Source organism: Papilio xuthus, unplaced genomic scaffold (assembly GCF_000836235.2).
Source record: "Papilio xuthus unplaced genomic scaffold, Pxut_1.1 DF827461.1, whole genome shotgun sequence".
Lineage (NCBI taxonomy): Eukaryota > Metazoa > Arthropoda > Insecta > Lepidoptera > Papilionidae > Papilio > Papilio xuthus.
The window spans coordinates 2306022-2311270 of NW_013531188.1; the positions used below are offsets into that span (position 1 = coordinate 2306022).

The following is a 5249-nucleotide window of genomic DNA, read 5'->3' on the forward strand; positions in this document are numbered from 1 at the left end:
TGTTTTCTTCTGAGAAGATTTCCAAGAACCATGTGGTAATTACATTGTGTTTTTTAGTATTATATTTTGTATTTTTTGTTGTTTTGACTATTATTCTATCTCACTACATATCAAATAAAGTATCAATATACTTGATATTTTATGTACGTAAATAAATCTTATTCCATATTTACGTTAAAATGTTGCTAAATGTTTTTATATTCGTAATTACTTAGTAAAAGTCAATGAAATGAAAGTTCGCTTTGAAATTGTATAGAAGTTCTAAATAACATAAAAGGTAATGCTTTATAAAACCGAATCAAGCCAAATTTCCATTACATATGTCTTAAACGATAGGGAATATTCTTACACTGTTTTGGAAGTTTTTTTTTGGAGTCGTAACTTAAGTTGAAAAAAAAAACCAAGAAAACTACATAGGGTAAGTTAAGTTTGGAACAATAGAAAAGCGCAGGATAAGTAAAGCTAGGTTTATAACATGTAACAAAACACCAAAAGCAAACTGGAAAGGTTAGGTTTGGAACATTTTTAATACCATAAAAAAACATCGAAAAAGCGAAAATATTTTCTATTATAACGTGTGATTTTATAAAAATTGTGAGTGTCAGCATACCTGTTACAAAACTGAAAACATATGAAACAATTTTAATATCTTAATGAAATAAATTAAGACCCCGAAAAAAAATCTTCATAGCAATATATTCATCTTCAGCAATCTTCATAGCAATAATACTCATGATGATCATTTCCTAAAGTTTAAAATTGATTTTATGAAAACTTGGTTTGATTCGCTGTTGTAAAGTTGTTCCAAATAAAATTATTATTCAAATGTTAAAAGACTTTGTTTATTGTTGTGTTTGGGTTGGAATTTAAAATGGGAGTGTGACTCACTTTCCAATGGCAAATTGACCGAAATTTATTATTAAAAAGTACACATCTTTAGGTTTGTTTATAATAAAATTATGAATAACATCAACAATATGTGATTTAATAAAAATAAAGATATCTGTAATAGTTTATTTTTCTATTTAAACTAAGTTACCAGCAGTTACTTCCAACCTCTGAAGTTTTTGTAACTTATTAAATTATAAGAATAAGCTTTACAGTTATAATTAACTACAAAGGAAGAACATTGTATGAACAACTTATCAATTTTTAATACTTTCTGTTTTTAGGTGTGAAACAAGTAAAAAGCAGTAGAAAACATAATCTATGGATTCACAGAAATAGAATTTGAACAAAGATAAAATTTTACATTCTATTCATATTTAAAAGAACTAAATGTTGAACTAGAACTTATGACCTTTTGCTGATTGCTGAAAAGTAAATTTACAACAAAAATTGATGAAAATAACATAAAAGTAAGTACAAGACATATGCCAAATTCTACATGGTAAGTGGTAAATATTAAGTATTAATAATAATTCCCAAAGCACATATTTCCAGTAATTATTTGAACAATTTTAACCTTTTAAATTGGCTTGATATTTAGTATAATATTGTTTGCTCGAAACATGAAAAAGATTCAATAATAAAAATTAACTTAAACATTATTTAGGTTGTGTGTAGAATATCTCTCTATTATTGTTTCAAATATTGTAGATTAAACTGTAAATTGGTCATGTCATGACAAGTTTTTCAAACTAATTTGATTTATGATTCTATCATAGACATTTCACAAAAATGGGCAGGCAATAAAAGTTCCAAAAAATCTGTACCTGTAAAAACTAATCATCATTTTTACATGGTTTGTGAGTTCCATCATTGTAGAGAATTGAATTTCAAAGAAGTTTTGTAAGTAGATGGGGAGAAATCTATATAATCAAAGAAAACCAGTTTTTTTTAAAAAGGTATGTAATTAGGTGAAAAGCAATAATTAAATTGATTATTTTGTAGACTTGAATCAATTAATTACCATTTCATACTGTTGCAGATGAATGATTGCACCTCTTCAAGTTCTACAGAATTATTAAATGAAGGAATCTGCTTCAGAATTGCTGACTGCATGTCGCTGCAACATCTGTGCTACAAAGTTTGACTGTTTAAAATATTGTAATTCTAAACTAAATTTTGAAAAATAACTTATTATATGGAGTAGTTTGACCGCAAATCTAAAAAAGAGTCACCATGTTGCAGGAAATGCACTAGCATAATAACTATATTAATGTCAATATTGATATATAGATGTGTAACCTATACATTATTTATATTATAATTTAGTGTTTTATATTAGTTTGATGTTAATATTATGACAATTTTTAGAAATATGTATTAGACTTTAATATAAAATATACACTAACATAATAAGATTTTCTCTAAATTGGGAAATGCAGTGTATAGAAAATAAAAATATACTAAAATAAAGGGGAATTAAGTATCAAGTACAAAAGATAAAAAAAAATACTATTTAGTGAAAAATATGAAACAAAATTAATTTATTAAATTTGGATTTTACAAATATCACAACTTATTATATATCTTAAACTTTTTTTGAACTAAGTAATAAAAAATAAACAGAGATTGTATACAATTTTCTTACAAGTAATTTAAATTTCAACACAGGTACTTTTCCCCAAAATGATGCCTCCTAAGCTCATTATTTTTCCTCGTTAAGGAATCTATAGGTTACACATCTATGGAGAATAGTAATAACAAAAGAGTTAAAATGCGGAATCTTTAGGTTCATGATAATTTTATGAATTTATTTGAGAAGTAAAACTTAAATATTGTATTCTATTTTTACAGTACATAATATTTAACATGACTTGTACATTTGCAATATTTTGATAGGAAAAGTTTGGATTAGGGGACTATTTGAAGCGTCGGCAGTGCAGTTGGCGCTTGACCGGATCATATTTTACATATCCAGGTACGATCTCCGCTATATAGTAATGAGTTCTTCGAATTTCATGATAACATCCATCAGACATTCTTACTGTAATTACAAATTGCATACAACTGCATAGAAATTCAAAGATATGTGCGAAGTCAACCAACCCTCACTGGCTCTGCATTGTTGAATAAGACCTAGTCGCATTCTTGAGGGTAGGCTCCGAGCTCCTCAGTGGAGTATAGTGTGTCCGTATAGTGAGCTTGATGATGACAATTTGTTTTGCTTCAATGCATATTGTCTTGTTAGCAATTTTCTAAATATTTTACCAACAGAGAGGAGCTAATCTCTTTCCAGTGTTATTCTATTTCTCAAGACAAGAGTGGCACTACTACTCCAGTTCTATCAGAAAATATGATCTATCAAATAAACAAACTGGAACAAATAAGCATTTATCAAAGTTGGGGTATTTTGTTGGTGAACTAAACAATAATGGTATTATTACGAAAGCAATGAGCATTATGTTGCGTTCTTAAAATATGTTCGCTTTAGTCAGAAGATTAAATAAAGTTGCAATTAACGAAATTGTTTTATTTTTCCAAAATTGTTTTCCCTCGAATAATACTTTCAAACGTCAAAACGGAAATTGACAGATTGATTTTTTTTAGGTTGGTAGCAACGTAGACTTGTTCATAACATTGCTAGCATTGAAAATGTCAATTTTTATTCTCCGTTTGTGTATCTAATTAGTCAAGAGTCCCGTCTCTTATTTTATATACTCTTTGATAAAAATTGTCATTTTCAATGCTAGCAATATTATGAACAAGTCTACATTGCTACCAACCTAAAAAAATCAATCTTTCAGTTTCCTTTTTGACGTTTGAAAGTATTATTCGAGGGAAAACAATTTAGGAAAAATAAAACCATTTCGTTAATTGCAACTTTAATTTAATCTTCTGACTAAAGCGAACATATTTAAAGAACGCAACATAATGCTCACTGCTTTCGTAATAATACCATTTAGTTCACCAACAAAATACCCCAACTTTGATAAATGCTTATTTGTTCCAGTTTGTTTATTTGATAGGTCATATTTTCTGACAGAACTGGAGTAGTAGTGCCACTCTCGTCGGGAGAAATACAATAACACTGGAAAGACATTAGCTCCTATCTGTTGGTAAAATATTTAGAAAATTGCTAACAAGACAATATGCATTGAAGCAAAACGAATCGTCATCATCAAGCTCACTATACGGACACACTATACTCCACTGAGGAGCTCGGAGCCTACCCTCAAGAATGCGACTAGGTCTTATTCAACAATGCAGAGCCAGTGAGGGTTGGTTGACTTCACACATATCTTTGAATATCTATGCAGTTGTATGCAATTTGTAATTACAGTAAGAATGTCGGATGGATGTTATCAAGAAATTCGAAGAACGCATTACTATATAGCGGAGATCGTACCTGGATATGTAAAATATGATCCGATCAAGCGCCAACAGCACTGCCGACGCTCCAAATAGTCCCCTAATCCAAACTTTTCCTATCAAAACATTGCAAATGTACAAGTCATGTTAAATATTATGTAATGTAAAAAAAGATTACAATATTTAAGTTTTACTTCTGAAATAAATTTATAAAATTATCATGAACCTAAAGATTCCGCATATTAACTCTTTTGTTATTACTATTCTCCATAGATGTATAGATTACTTAACGAGAAAAATAATCAGCTTAGCAGGCATCATTTTGGGGTAAAGTACCGGTGTAGAAATATAAATTACTTGTAAGAAAATTGTATACAATCTCTGTTTATTTTTTATTACTAAGTTCAATTAATTTTGTCTCATATTTTTCACTAAATGGTATTTTTTTTATCATTTGTACTTGATACTTAATTCCCTATATTTTAGTATATTTTTATTTTCTATACACTGCATTTCCCAATTTCGAGAAAATCTTATATATATAAATATATCTTAAGCACAATAGGTAATCTTTTAATAAATTATCTTTCTTATCTCTAGAAAAGCCCTTAACCAAAAGCGGAAGCCTTCTTCTTCTTCTTCTTCTTCTTCTTCTTCTTCTTATTCTTCTTATTCTTCTTATTCTTCTTATTCTTCTTATTCTTCTTATTCTTCTTATTCTTCTTATTCTTCTTATTCTTCTTATTCTTCTTATTCTTCTTATTCTTCTTATTCTTCTTATTATTCTTCTTATTCTTCTTATTCTTCTTATTCTTCTTATTCTTCTTATTCTTCTTATTCTTCTTATTCTTCTTATTCTTCTTATTCTTCTTATTCTTCTTCTTCTTCTTCTTCTTCTTCTTCTTCTTCTTCTTCTTCTTCTTCTTCTTCTTCTTCTTCTTCTTCTTCTTCTTCTTCTTCTTCTTCTTCTTCTTCTTCTTCTTCTTCTTCTT

At 28.3% G+C, this 5249-nt stretch overlaps 1 long non-coding RNA gene across 2 annotated transcripts; it reads left to right on the plus strand.

Annotated features, from left to right (window-relative positions):
* Window positions 1-1204: 1204 nt before the first annotated feature.
* Window positions 1205-3268, plus strand: LOC106119326 (uncharacterized). 2 transcript variants are annotated; one of them, XR_001227953.1, is made up of 3 exons: window positions 1205-1358; window positions 1931-2049; window positions 2788-3268. It is a non-coding gene; the product is annotated as an uncharacterized LOC106119326 (long non-coding RNA). The 2 variants fall into 2 exon arrangements; XR_001227954.1 differs by having other exon boundaries at window positions 1354-1390.
* The last annotated feature ends 1981 nt before the right edge of the window (window positions 3269-5249 follow it).